The 15,643-nt window shown below is 34.8% G+C and overlaps 1 long non-coding RNA gene across 1 annotated transcript in view; it reads left to right on the top strand.

The window, feature by feature from the left end:
* The first annotated feature begins 53 nt into the window (after window positions 1-53).
* The window catches only part of LOC123633082, a 181,328-nt gene continuing 165,738 nt past the window's right edge, over window positions 54-15,643 (top strand). The window contains exons 1-2 of the long non-coding RNA XR_006733542.1: window positions 54-163; window positions 11,513-11,608. This is a non-coding gene — a long non-coding RNA (uncharacterized LOC123633082). The remainder of the gene's footprint in view (window positions 164-11,512; window positions 11,609-15,643) is intronic.

Here is a 15,643-nt window from a genome sequence, read left to right as displayed (position 1 = left end):
TGGGCGGGGCCCGGGGGCCGCAGGCGGGGGGCGCGGCCGGAAGAGGGGTCCGCCGGCGGGGCGGTCTTTACGCGCGGGTGGAGTCAGGCTGGACCCCCGTCTTGTTTCTGCAGCTGGAGATCACTCACCCCTCTCTTGGGAACAGCCTTGTAAGGCTCAGCTGGTAAGCTCTAATAGAGCACAGTGTTTTGGGTTTGGTTTTGGTTTGGTTTTGATGTGAGGCATTCAAAAGTTCCTTTTAACTCAGGGACACTGCTGGTTCTCAAACTTGGAGGAACCATTTTGGTTTTTTTTTGTTTGTTTGTTGTTTTTTTTTTTTAATGGAACTTTACTTGGAAGCCCAAGGAAGACAGATGAAAAATGGCATTTTAAGTCTGCAAATGTATAACATCACATTTGCACTGAAATACTTAATACAAGTTATTGAAAATAAGTTGGATGTCAAGAACAAGAACTTTTGAAATAAAGGTTGCAGTTGAAGGGTCCATCTTACATCAACCTTAGAAGCCAAGAAATTCTGTGTTTTGTTTGGCTACATAGTACCCAGGAAATCCCAACTCACAGGCTAGAGATTGCTGATGTGAACAATTTTGTAAGGGCTCTCCTTAAAATTTCACTAGATTTTTTTATATCAATTTTAATTTGGAAATATACATATATGAGTATATCCCATGTGCACATGTTAAAGAAGAATAAAAAATACCCAGGTACCTGTAAGGTTTTTTGGATTGGCCGGCGCCAGAGAAAGAAAGATGAGCAGAGTTGAAAGGGATAAGTAAAGAGGCTTTATTGGGGCGCTCCTGGGTAAGGGTAACGAGTCCCAAGAGAGGGACCTGGGTGAGATTTTCGGGTCCGGGGAGAGAGAGAGAGACCCGAAAAGTCGCATCGCCCAGAAGTCTGAGTGGGTTCATCCATGTTTTTAGGGATGGGGGTAGGGGGTTCTTTGGCAGGAAGATTTATGGTGGGAAGAGCAAGGAATTGTCCCTTGTAGTTTTAGGGTGGGTATTGAGAAATAGGAGGGGCCGGTGGTATGTGTGGACTCCAGGAACCGAGACTCTTATCAGGGCAACCATCCAGGTGTGGTTGTCCTTTAACTTAGCTGGGCCTTGCAGGCATTGTCCTTGGCAGGTCCCCTGGGCTTCTTTTTCCATTAGGGAGGGGAGGGGTGCCCACCACCAGCCTTACAGCACCCACTACAGAGCTCAAGAAACAGAAAAATACGAGTATTTTTAAAGCCTTCTAGTGAGGCCTCTCCAAAATCATCTCCGTCCTTCCCACCACCATTCCGCTGGATTTTATAATACTCATTCTCTTGCTTTTTTGAAAATGGTTATATAGGTACAGTTCCCTAAAAATATTCTTTTCCTAGCTTTCTATGCCTTACGTATGTGAATCATACTCCATCCCCCCACCGTAACTTCCTTTTTTACTACACATTCAGGTTTTGAGATTCACCTATATAAAAATCCATTTCACATCGACTAGTCTGGCACATCATTATCCATAACATCTGCTATTGTCAGACTTTAACATTTTTGCCTGGCTATAGGATCCGATTGCTCTTTTAATTTGCATTTCCCCCTTTGTTAATGAAGAGTGGATCTTTTTATATAATTACGGCTATTAGGGTTTCTGTGAAGTGCCTGTTCTCAATATTGACTCATTTTTTATCGGATTGTTTGCTTTTGAAAATTATTTTGTAAATAATCTTTATTTTTATGGCTTACATGCTTCTCTCTTGTCAGTTTTATGTGTTGCAAAGATTATCTCTTAGTTTTTGGATTGTCTTTTCAGTTTTTATGGTGTCTTTTGATGGTCAAAAGCTTTATAAATTAGGATACAGCTCATTGAATTTAATAATTTACATTATAATTTCATGCCTTTTTTCTTTATTGCTTACAAGATTCTTTTCAACCTAAAACCATAAACTATTGTCTTTTACTTTCTTCTAAAAGTTTGAAAGTTTAATTATAAAATATTTAAGACACAGAAAAGGACAAATAACAGCATAATGAACACCTATGCCATCAACTTTATGCATTTTGCAAGCCCCTCTTCCTTATAATTTTTCTTCAAAATTGCTTTAACTCTTCTTAGCTTTTCAGTCTTTCATATAAATTTTAGGATGAGCCAGCCAAGATTCATTTTAAAAAGCCCATTTTGATTTTGATTGGGTTTTTCATTTGATTTGAAAATTGAATTTATAGTTTATTTTAGGGAAATGTCTTATTTTCTATGGCATATTAATCTATTTATTCTGGTCTTTCATGTTCTTCAATACTTAGTAATTCCATTTATTAAAATGGTGGACATTTTCCATTATGTTAGCTACTAGTTTTAGTACCAAAATTAAAGATATCTTTCTTTAAACTATATTTTCACATTGGTTATTGATGTATAAAAAGGGCATCAGTTTTTATATATTGGTCTCATCTCCAGAAGCTTTGCTGAATTTTTTGTTTGTTTGCTTAATTTCTTTGTTATGTCTATATAGGATGTTCTATATAGGTAATCATATCTTTTGTAAATAGGAATAGTTGTTCCCGTCTTTCTCACTTTTTAAACCACTTATTCATTTTTCTCTTAATATAACATCCAGTATAATGTTTAATGAAAGTAATGATAGCACTCTTATCTCATTCCTGCCTTTACTGCAGTACTGCTAAAGTTTTATTATGAATTGCAATGTTTGCTGTGGGTTTTCGGTAGATACCTTATCAGGATTGTTAAGTGTTCTGTTTCCAGTGCCTAATGTTTTGTTATTGTACCATGAGTGACTGTTTAATTGATTTAATGCTTTTTCTGCATCTATTGCAATAATCATGGCTTCCTATTCTAATATGTTTATGGGGATTATTAATAGATTTTTCCCATGTTGAATGAGAGAAGGGGATTTTATTTTATAAATATGTTAATGCATGCCCACTTGCTTAAAAACTGGGTTCTTTATGACTGCCAGTGTAAATAATTAGGATAAGTAGATTCTCATTGCATTGCTCTCTGTATCTGTCAGATTCATTGCACAATAGTGTTTATAAACTCGATTGGAATTGCTGGTAATGCTACATTTTGTAACTGACTACTCTCTGCTGGTCCCCTGCTACTAGCAAAAACTGTTGAGATGGCACTGATAAAAGGCAGTGTTGCCAATATTCTTTTTTTCTTTCCACATCACTTTTTTTTCCAAAGTGTTTTTGTATAGATTGTTTTTTTTTCTTCTATGTCTCTGGAAGGTAGGCAAATAATGTTTTATTGTAATGATCACATAGATAACATTTTACATGCTGAATCCTGACAACTTTTTCAGATGTGACATGGCCATAATTACTGCTCAGGACAATTTTCTATTTCTCATATATATATTTTAATTACTTAAATAGTTTCCTGAATGAAAACAGTATAGAATTTGGAAGATTTATGAGGATTGGAAAGGCCTGCAAGATAAATGAGTACATTATTAGTATGTTAATACTTATTGGAAAAGTCCACTTATATAAATTTATAAATATATGTACACATATAATCATATAAAATATCTAAAAGACTATATGTATTGTTACCTATAGTGATCTAAAGAAAGGGGAATGAAGGAAAATTTTGTTTTTTACTTTAACTCTGTGATGTTTCTTTTCTTCTTCTTTTTTTTTAATTATAAGCACATATTTATGTATTTTTAAATAAAAATATAGCTCTGGAGGAATATGCCATTCATCTAATAGATGAATTCCTGGAAAGAAAAAGAGCTGCATGTAAATTGATTTTGTATAGTAAATAGACATTTTGAATGTGTCACATCCATGGGCGATCAGTCACTGAAAGTCCAAAGGAAAAAAATGATCCAAAGAGAGAAGAGTGGAGATAAAACCCACAGATTTTTCTTGTGGCATACTTGTCAAGAACAATTCTAACACAGTAAACTAATAGTAGCCTTTGGTTTCTCCTAATTATCACTTATTAATATAATAATCCCCAGCCCACAGTATCCTTGAGGTTGATCTTATGAAAAAAGCAGCAAGCATTTATTTTTCTTTTGACATTAGCAACGAAGATCCTTCCCCTTATTCCCTAGACCTAGGCAAACATTTATACCTTCAGCCATCTTTTCCCTGTTTCTGTTTCAATGAGTCTCACTGTCTGTCTCCTAAATATTTCACTCTACTTGTTTTCCTCCAGCCCTAGATGTTTCATTAGAAGTTTCAAGACATCATGCTATTTTATACCTTTATTCATTTCTTCACTCACCTAAGATGAGTGTCTGTATCCTAAAGGATATGTCTATATCCTTTCCAATTGCATTGATCAGAGTTATTTTTTGTAAACAATAGAAACAATCTGGCAGACCTAAACACAAGTAGACTATGTGAAAAGTTTTAGAATATAGTGGGGCATGAAGGTGAAGGCTAGTTCATTAGGCAATGGCAATGGATAGGAACCAAGAGGGGCTGGGAAAGTGGGAACACAGCCTCCTACAACAGTACAGATTAGGGCCCTGCTATTAATACTTTCAAAGCTTCACTGAGCTCTCCATGCTGTTGACATCACCATGAATAACTTCTCAACTCTGCTTGCATTCTCTGCCTCATTTCCTTAAGATTCAAATTTTTGGTTGAGATAATCTAATTAGCTAACCCTCCATGTCTGTGTTTAGCATCCTTGAAGTGGAACCCAGCCCTTTTGGCTTTTTGAATGGAAAACTGTGCAAAAGACACACAATATGGTATTCTTCCAAAACCTGAAGGATTTTTGGATTCTAAGTAGAAGCAAAACAAAACAAAAACAAAACAAATAAACATAATAAATTGCAGAACAAAAGTCCAGTTATCCATCATGGTGTATTTCTATGTCCATGTCAAGTCTGCTTTCTCCATGGTTATTCTATACATAATGTTTGTTTTATTCCTTTAATCTCTATTACATTTACAGGGAGTAATATGAAACATAGAAATAATTTCGTCATTAATTAAATTGTTGTTTTGTTCTTTATATTATATCTTGCTCCATGAAGGTGGAACTAGGGTATTCCTTGACATAGTTTAGGATGGAAATAATATAATTCCAAGAAGTGCTATGAGTAGAACACTAAAGCTTCCACTAGTTTATAGCAGCAGATAATTCAGAGATCCTACTTTCACCTTTCCTCCTAATGCTCTAACCTTTTTCCCATCTGTATCAAGATCTCTTGAGTACCTACCATCATCCTGATAAGGAATCCAGTCTAACTCCTCGCTACATAAATTCATGAACTGTGATGCAGATCAAAGAAGCTGGCCTTAGCAGATCACAACAAAAATGCAGGAGCTGTGTAAATGCACTGACCTTACAGTGGTCACAGGAGCTAGGGTGACTTCTTGATCCATTGGTTAAGGCTTTTCTAAGAATTGACTCACACCCCAGGATTAAACTCTGTGTAGGTAACTCTCCACTAAACAGGCCATACTCCTGTGGTGAAAACTCTTCTCATACTGTAACTTAAGCACTTGCCCAGGTCATGGAATTCCCGAGTGATGGAGGTGGAAGAGAAGTCCAATGTCATTACCTTCACATACAAAGATGGCAGAAAGTTCACCTCTAGTTGAATGGTGCTGTTAGATGCTAATGCACCAATGATTAGGTATGGGCCATCTGTCTTGAGGGAGACCCTGTTCTATTCATAGGCATGGTAACAGCTGAGGCACATGTATGTCTGTAGTAGCAAGTTGAGTTAGCAGGGAGTTGCAGCACTTTCTGAGTGGGAAAACAACTCTACTTATTGATACAGAGCCTCTTGGTGTTTTGAAGGAAGAAAGTTCCATATATTATGATTCAGCATTAATGGTATATCATAATCAGACACACCCCAAATGTTACACCACTCAAAGTCCAATTTTTACAGTCATTTCCTAAGGCATTAAGGGTAGGATTTCTTCTTCCCAAGATGGATTCTTTAACCAAATTGACCTAACCTTTCTTCTGCCATAACACTACCTTCTCCTGCCATGATAAAAGGAAAATTTTGCAAAGTTTGTGAGAGAAAAAAAAAAAGTCCTTGTTATTTCTCAAAATAGATGAGCTGACTTGTGTTCTGCTTGTATGAGACCACAAATCTTCTCAACAGTACCTGTTATAAGGTGATTTTCTATGCCAGCTTATTTTAAGAAGTAGCTGACAATTCCTTTCGTTAAAAGAGAAAAGGAAAAAACCACATAGTTATTCTCTGATAAAACAGTCCTCTGTTAGAAAACCCAATTAAAAAGCAGGTGTGTATTGCGTACATCCTTTATACCCCCCATAATGTGAACAAGCTCCATGAGGGCAGATCCAGAGATTGATTTTCTGATTCTCTGCTGGGTCTGCAATACCCAACACATAGTTGCTGCTAAAGATATTGAGGATTTTTGTGGCCTGAACCTGTGAATGTTACTTTATATGGAAAAAGGAACTTTGCAGATCTGATTAAGGATCTTGACATGAGGATTGGCTGGGAGGGCCCTAAATATAATCACAAGTGTCCTTATTGACAGGGAGGCACAGGGAGATTTGACAGAGAAGAAGGCAATGGGACTACTAAAGCAAAAGGCTGGGCCACTGGCTTTGAAGATTAGAGTAGAGGCCACAAGTCAAAAAATAAAAGTATTGTATTCTAGCTCTAGAAGCTGGAAAAGATAAGAAAATAGATTTACCCCAGAGCTTCTGAACATAGAGTGACCCTAACATCACTTCAATTTTAGACCAGTGAAACTGACTTGAGATTCTAGCCTCCCAAACTACAAGAGAATAAATGTATGTTTTTTCAAGCTACCAAATTTGTGGCAATTTTTCTAGCAGCCATGGGAAACTAATGTAGTATTCAACAAATATGTGTTAAATGAATGAAGCAATGAACAGTAGGGATTCAGTAAATATTACATTTAAGTATAAGAAGCCTAGATTGGATAGCTCTTTGAATGTGAGAGAAACATCATTTTTTAAATATTAAATATATGTAAAGAGTTAAAACTCACTGCACTGATATAACCTGAGTTTTTATTTATCAATTTTTATTCTGGTTGTTTTGGTTATAGAGATGTACAAATATGTTAGTTGCATAATAATTGCATTTATTCACAATTTTGTGGTGTGCCTATTGTCAGATTACATCAATTCATGAAAAATCTCTACCTTTTAGAGCTTGCCATCTATTGAGAGATACAAAGGTATACACTGTAGTTTAAGTTAATTATCCACTTAACCACTGTTTGGGTTACTTGAGTTATATTTGCATATGTCTATATCTCAAAGAGTTTGTGCTCCTGTAAGGCAGTGTTTCTTCCTTCATCTATATATTTTTATATCATCTAGCACAATGCTTCTCACATAGCAAGACTTCAGAAATGTTTGATTAATTGTATTCTAGTGGCCAGAAATTCATTAATTACTCATCTGTTATTTACTGAGTATGGAATGAAGGAAGCAAAGTGTGAGTGTGTGTATGGCAGGTGGAGGTTATACATGTGTGTGATAACTTGGAGGTAACATTTTTCTGTTTCTGCTTCTCTCAAAATAAATTCCCTGAGTATGATGTCTACTTATCTTTTAAAATGAAAGAAATGCAACCTTAAAAGCAGAACTTGCCAAGTTATCATTTAGAAGAATCTCACAGCATAGAAAACATTTATATATATAATATATATTCTATAAATATGCTATCTCTCAATAATATTTTATTGTTCATTAGAAAAATACAATGTGCTTCCAAAAAGATGTATTAAAAATACAGTTTCCTGTATACATTTTTACTGCTTGTGTGGATATAAAATTCATTGCAAAATACAAAATACTTTTATCCCATAATATTAAATTTTTATATTTCATACAAATTGTTCAGGAAAAGTATAGGGAGGAATATCAAAAGAATGAGAAAATATTGACTTCAAAAATATTTTTCAAGTGAATATCAATGTTATTATATTATTACATTAAAAACACAGGATGAGAAAATTTTAGATTGAGTTTACTAAGGAACAAAATGTTTTGGCTTCCCCCAACTATTTCTCCTTCAGTTTTGATTCCCTTCTACATATAATCAAACTCCCCAGACAATTCTTGTCTTCCTGGTTGTCCCGGTGGCATTTTTGCCTCCAAACCTGAGATTTCTTTTCCTTCAAGCTCCTACTGTGGGCAGCTCAGTAGTATTCCCTACCTATACTAACCTGCAGCTCTGAACACTTACTGACTGGAGGTACCTGGCTTAGGCTTATTAACTCTGTCTTTAATTACCTCAGGCTTGCATCTGCTGGGACTTTGTTGGAGTTATGGCAACTCATAGAATTTTAGAATGTCAAGAGACATTAAATTCCAGCTGGACAGTGTTTATCTTAGTAGAACGATCTCCTCTACAACATGCCAAACAGGTGGTTGCCATGCTTTTTTCTGAACAGCCAAGAATAGGTGACTGATTTTCATAAAGTCAGGACAAATTGCTCCAAAATTCTCTTTGAGAGAAGTCTAAATAAGTTTCCTCATTCCTTCCATGTAGTAGTCCTAGATCTCGTTATGGAGCAATACAAAATACTGTAATCCCTCTTCTACAAAAAAAGCCCTACAAATAAATGAACACTTTTGTAGTTTTCTTTCTAAATATTTAGAAAGTCTCTGCGCAGCTTTGTGAAACATCTTAATAATACCTTTAAGTGTGGCAACCAGAACAGAAGAAAGGAATGAGTTACCAGTGTAGAATACAAACAATTTCAGAAAGTATTTTTTGTCAATGCAACCTGAGGTGCCAGTATCAGGAGGAAAGAAAAAGCACTAATTCTTCATATGAACCTTATTTTAAATTTCGAGGGAAAACTTCCGGTGAAAACAATACTGGGAGGACTAGATCAGTAGACCCCCTCCCCCCAACACAAAGAAATGATGAATAAAGTGTAATTTTAAAGTCTTTGGTTTTAATATGTAGCAGAGATGGGGTGGGAGAGAGAATGAGAGAAAGAGAGAGAGAGAGAGAGAGAGAGAGAGAGAGAGAGAGAGACTCTAAGTGTCAAAAACGAACACAGAATTTAAAGCCAATGGCATCAAGAGATGAGATTTAGATAAAGATTCTTATCCTAAATTCTGAGGCATCCACCCAAGGAAATGAGACAACATAGTCTTGCATCATAAGATTATTTTTTTTTGACTTGACAGAATTACAAAGAGAACTTGCAAAGTTGATGATCATAGTGAAATTTTTAATATCCCTCTCCCAGAAATAATAGGTGAAGCATACAAATATTATAATATTTACTGTTTGAACTAAACATTTAATGGGATTGATTTCCTGAGTATACATAGTATCCTGTACCTAAAAAATAACTCAGTTTATTTTAAAGCAAATGTTAATATATACAGAACCTTACCACATTGTAGGCCACAAAAGATTGTTTAAAAAATATCAAATAATCAGTAACATATAAACTGTATTCTTTGACAAAAATTCAATGAAATTAGAAATCAGTAACAAAATGGAAGCCAGCCAACAGATATGGCAATTAAACAACACAGCCCACTGATTCTGGATAAAACACTAAAAATAAAAATGAAAGTATATTTAGTATAATGTGATTTTAAAAGCCTTGCCATATTAAAATGTGAATGTAGTATAAACCCAAAAAGTCAAGGAAAAGAAGTAATAGTGATATCAGAAATTAATAAAATAGAAAACAAAGGCACAGTAGTCTTTTTTGAAAAAAAAATTAAACTATTAAAAATAAATAGGCCGTTGGCAAGAATGAGAAAGGGCATGAAGAATAAAGGACAAATAAATAAAATCAGAAATGGAAAAGAAGTAGCACAAGTACCATAAGCTTTTAAAATATCAGAGAATGCTAAGAATAAGTTAATGCCTGCACATTTGAAAATTTAGGTATTAAATTTTTTAAAATGTATAAATAATCAAAGCAAACTTAGGAATAGGAAACCTGAATAAACCAATAACTATTAAAGATTTGAGTCATTAATCAAAAATATACTCACACAAACCAAAATAGTAATAATAATAGCATCAACTATAAAAGCAATGATGCAAATAATAATAGCAACATTAGACACACAAAGTTTTAGAAGAGGTACAAAAAATGTTTAAGGAAACAAACAAAAAAGCTTATATCTCGGGCAAATATGACTAAATTTTAACTAGGTAGTAGGGTACATGCATTTCATAATTTTCTTTTAGTATATTAGAAATATTTTATAATTTAAAAACTAAAGAAGAATCCAGGAGGAATTTGGTAATACTTGGTAAGCAAGTGTAATTTTAAGTAAATTCTCCCTAAAAAGCCTTTTCTAAGTCAAACTTGACCGGACACTTACCTTAACTCATTGCATATTAGCTTTTATGTGTTCATAAAATATCCCAAGACACCTCTCTGTTTTCCTTTAGATTACTTAAAAACTAATAATCTCAGAATGTGAAGTGGAAAAAGTAATAATGGTGGTGAGAGCCTCGAGAATGAAATTTTACTGGAGATAAGTACAGATAACATCATCAACTGTGGTATAGAAAGTGCCCAATCAATCGAACGTGTACAGTTAGCTGCCCAGTACTGGGACTCAAGAGTATGGACATTTGTATGAAAAATTGTCTTTATATATTTTCTGAGATAATTTTTATATTGCCAATTCATCATAGCAAGAAAATCTATCAGGACAAGAGGACATTCTTATAAAATCTTGTGTGGATGTCTAATGTGTTGCATTAGGATATGTGTGAGATTCAGAAAAAGAAGAAATAATGGAATTCAATAGTTATAAAAGTAATTTTGATTCCTGGAAAGGGCAAAGATCATGGCATTAAAATAACTGATAATATCACATTTTGGCAAGAATATGAAATATGGGCACTCTCACATATATTATTGGTGGTAATATTAATTGGTAGAACCTTCTTGAAGGAAAATTTGGCTGTATCCAATAAAGGGCATCTACTGTTTTAATGAGTTATTCTATTTTTAGCAATTTCTCCTATGAAACTGTACTCATACTGTACAAAACTGTACACATAAGTGAGCTCTTTGTAAATGACATAAAAAGGTGTCCATGTATATTTTTAAGAAAAATGAAGTTGCAACATTATGTAGATAACTATATAAAGATATTTAGATATATCTTATTTTCCTATAGCAGGCTTAATAAATTACCGCAAATTTAGTGGCTTAAGCAACACAATTTATTATCTCACAGTTCTGTGGGTTAGAAGTGAGACATGGGTCTCCCTAGGCTAATATCAAGTTATATATTAATATAAGCAGAGTTGCTTTGCTTACTGGAGACTCTAGGGAAGATTTCGTTCCCTTGCATATTTGTTAGCAGAATTTAGTGCTTTCCAGTTTTATGACTGAGGTCTGTGTGTTCTTCCTGGCTGTAAACTGAGGGCAGTTTCCAATTTCTAGAGGCCTTGATATTATCTGGCTCATGGCCCGCTTCCTCCAGTGGCAAAGCCAACAATGGCAGATCTAATTCTTTTCATATCACATTTATCTGGCCCACTCTTCTGCTTTCTTCTTTCATATTTTAGGATATGAGATTTATTGTGCCCAACTGAATAATCCAGGATAATCACCCCATCTCAATATCCTAAACCTTAATCACATGTGGAAATCCCCGTTGTCAGGTAAGGCAATATTGTCACTGGTTATGGGTAATAGGGTGTGAACATCTTTGGAGGCCCATTATTTTGCCTACCACAACAGCTATATGTACCTTTAATATGTGTAAATTCTATTCTGTGAATATACAGCCATCCACACATGTACACATACATAAGGGTTAGGAAAGAGAAAGTTATAGGAAGTTATAGGAAAGAGAAAGTTATAGAAAGAGAACATCAGCAACAAAAACAAATATGTATGTGTGCGATAAATTTCCAGAAATAAATATACCACTTTAACTGTTATTTCTAGGAATTTAGATTTTAGTTTTTATATGTGCATTTAAGAATGGTTTCTATTTGTACAATAAGCACACATTAATTTTGTACTTAAAAAAGTAAAAATAAATAAATAAATAAATTGATCAGTTATGCTCAGACACTTGATCTAATTCATTTGCCACATTTCCTAGTATAAACATCTAGGGAAAGAAGCAGTCTCTATAAAATGTATGTTCTTTGAATTATTCATCAAAATAAATCAGCAGACTTCACCAGGTGTTGGATGCTCTGAATTGAAGAAATTAACCTTTAAACTCGTGATTGGCTGAATTGCTGCATGTCTAAATAGAGTGGCAATTCTCAGTACAGAATAATCATAATAGCACTACTATCACTAACAATGACAACCCCTGAAATCATAGTATAAATATAAATAATAAGTTGTTTTATATTTTACCTATTTTCAAAACATTTTCAAATATATTACTTTTTTCTAATTCTGAAAACCACCTTGAATATTAAGTAGGAAAATAGATAATATTATCACTTTTTGGAAGGAAAAATATTCAGAAAACCTAGGTAAGACTTGCTCAAGGTCCAGTAGCTCATAATTATGCAGAACCAAAATAAGTACTTGATGGTTCAGAAGACCAAAGTAAGACTTGTCCAAGGCCCAATAGTTCAAAATTACAGATAGCCAAAATATGTACTTAGATGTTGTTTTAGGAACTATATACAATCTAAAAATAAATAAGACTTCTGCCCTCATGAAGTTCACAGTCTAGAAAAGGAGATAAGACATACATGCGGATGGATGGCCACACTGAAGGGAGAAAGTCATGAGTATTATTAAAATGTATTACAATGGCTGAGCAGAACCCCATGGTATACATATACCACATTTTATTAATCCACTCGTGTATTGATGGGCACTTGGGTTGTTTCCACATCTTTGCAATTGTGAATTGTGGTGCTATAAACAGTCTAGTGCAGATGTCTTTTTAATAGAATGTCTTTTTTTTCCTTTGGGTAGATGCCCAGCAATGGGATTACTGTGTCAAATGGTAGTTCTACTTGTATCTCTTTGAGGTACCTCCATATTACTTTCCTCAGAGGTTGTTCTAGTCTACAGTCCCAGCAGCAATGTATGAGTGTCCCTATCTTTCCGCATCCACAACAACATTTATTGTTTTGGGACTTTTTGATAAAGGCCGTTCACACTGGGCCTTTATAAGTGATATCTCATTGTGGTTTTGGTTTGCATTTCCCTGATGATTGGAGATGTTGAGCATTTTCTCATGTTCGTTGACCATTAGTCTGTCTTCTTTTGAAAAGTTTCTGTTTATGTTCTTTGCCCACTTTTTGATAGGGTTGTTTGATTTTTTCTTGCTGATTTTCCTGAGTTCTATATAGATTTTAGTTATCAGTCTTTTATCGGCTGTGTAGCATGCAAATATTTTCTCCCATTCTGTACCTCTTATATTATCCTGCATAGAGCTGGAGCCCATTCAACTAAGTGGGGTATCACAAGAATGGACAAACAATCACCATATGTACTCACCATCAAATTGGTATTAAATGACTTAACTGACCAACACTTAAGTATACATATAGTAGTAACATTCATTGGGTGTCGGGCAGGTGAGAAGGGGGAGGAGGGCATAGGTATATACACACCTATAATGGGTGCGGTGCTCACCGTCTGGGGGATGGACATGCTTGAAGCTCAAAGTCATAAAGTTGTATACATTAAATATGTACAGCTTTTAACTTGTCAAGCATATGTCAGTAAAGTGGTTTAAAGCAAAAATAAACCCCACATTAGCTGAAAAATGCTTATAAGTTGTCAAAAGTAATACTAAATTAATGAGTAATGATTTATGGAAAACATTGTTTCTTTTAAATGAGGCTAATCCTATACATAGGTGGCTTCTTTAGTGACAAAATTTGGTGACTTCAAATTATAGGATGCTGTGGTCAACTGCAGAGAATAGGCAGTCAGATGAAAATCTTGCAAAACTGATGTTGATTGTTTTAAATGTGTTTTCTGTAAATAATCTATATAAGGAGTTGCTGCTGTGATTTTAAAAAATTCAGATATTTAGGCTCTGGTTCAGAATGACCAAATCTAATTTTCTTGGATAAGACCCAGAAATCTGCATTTTTGCCAAAACATTACCAAATCCTTCAAGTAGTCTTCTACATTAACATCTGAGAACTGCTGCCTACATGGTCAGAGGCAAGAACCTACCAGAGGGGAAAGGAAAATTATGGAGGACTGGGTTAGTCCATCTGGTTCTTTGACGGCAGCTGACTTCAGATGTCTCTTATGCCATTCTGCATAACTCCAGGTTCTTTGGAGAAGGCACAATGAGAGACGAAAGGACATTTAGGTGCACAGAATAGGGTGAGGGCTGAGGGTGCAGAAACTTGCTTTATCAGCAGTTTTGCTGACAAAATTTAGGATGGAAAGTTAAGACTCTTACATATATTCTTACCTGTTACATGAATTTTGGAAAACAATATTTTTAATCTATTTCACCATTAGCTATAAAGGAATAAAAATAATGGTTGCACCCTTCCATCCTCAAATACATATTTATATGAACAACTAAGAAATGTTTCAAAGAGTTTTGATATATCTCCAAAACTGAGACTTTCTTAAACTGACCTACTACTTGTCACTAAATTGGTTCCATTCACTGAACTGCATCCCACCTGCCCTCCTTTTTATCTGTATGTGAAGAAAATACTGAAAGATTTTGTCATAAACTAACATTATTTTCATATAATACCTAGCATTGTCACTAGGCATATAACTTATCAATAAGAAATATTTAATATTATTGGTAAATTACTAATATTTCATTTCCATTTCATGATCACCCAAAATTTTTCTTCATTGATCAAATATGTTTGAGTCTTTGCTTATGCAAGACCCTGTTAGGCCCTGGTCAAGAAGTGATGAACCAAGTAGACATCACACAAAGTTTACAGAATAACAGAGAAAACAAACATCAGACAAGTATTAAAACAAATACATTTTTTAAAAAGTTAGTAATGCTACCAAGAAAAAGTATAAGGTGCTCTCAGGGAATACAACAGTGTAATCGAATAGGGAGGTCAGTAAGGGCCCTTTTGAGGGTGTACCGTTTGAGGAGGTGCTGTGCCGTAAAGGATAAATTCATTGGCATTTATCTATAAGAATAAAGTTGAAAGTTTTCCAAACAGAAAAGAATATAAATAGTACCTTCAAAATCCTGAAAGCAGTCCAGTGTGGGTGGAGCATATTAACAGAGAGAGAAGCTGGCAACAGAGCTGAAGTTGAAGGTGTGAGTCAGAGCACAAGTTTGAAGATTTGCAAAGGAAATGGGAAGCTCCTATGGTTTTTAAGCAGTGGGGAGAGACTGGATCCTGACCCTCGGAGAAAGGATGGACGGGAGCAGAAGCAGGAATAAACATGGCCAGAACGTTGGAAGGTATTTTATTCTTGGTAAAAGATAATGGTGACTTGATGTCTTCTAGTGAAATTTGGGGAAATTAGTCAGCTTTAAAATAAATTTTGGATATGAAACCACTTACAGCAGTGATTGATTTGCTCTAAGGGTAGCTGGAACGTGAAAGAAGAAACTGCCTAGCATGACCTAGAGATAAGAATATCTTGGTTATCTGGCATTTTCTTATTTTTTAATATGATAAGGTATGTCCTAGCAAATAGAGGTTTGGATAATTCTAGAGTAATCTTGAGCTAGAGGTAGGTCTCATCATAATGGTGAA

The sequence above is a fragment of the Lemur catta genome, chromosome 2 (genome assembly GCF_020740605.2).
Source record: "Lemur catta isolate mLemCat1 chromosome 2, mLemCat1.pri, whole genome shotgun sequence".
Lineage (NCBI taxonomy): Eukaryota > Metazoa > Chordata > Mammalia > Primates > Lemuridae > Lemur > Lemur catta.
Note: the sequence above shows the minus strand (reverse complement) of the source record. Positions and strands in the feature narration are given on the sequence as shown.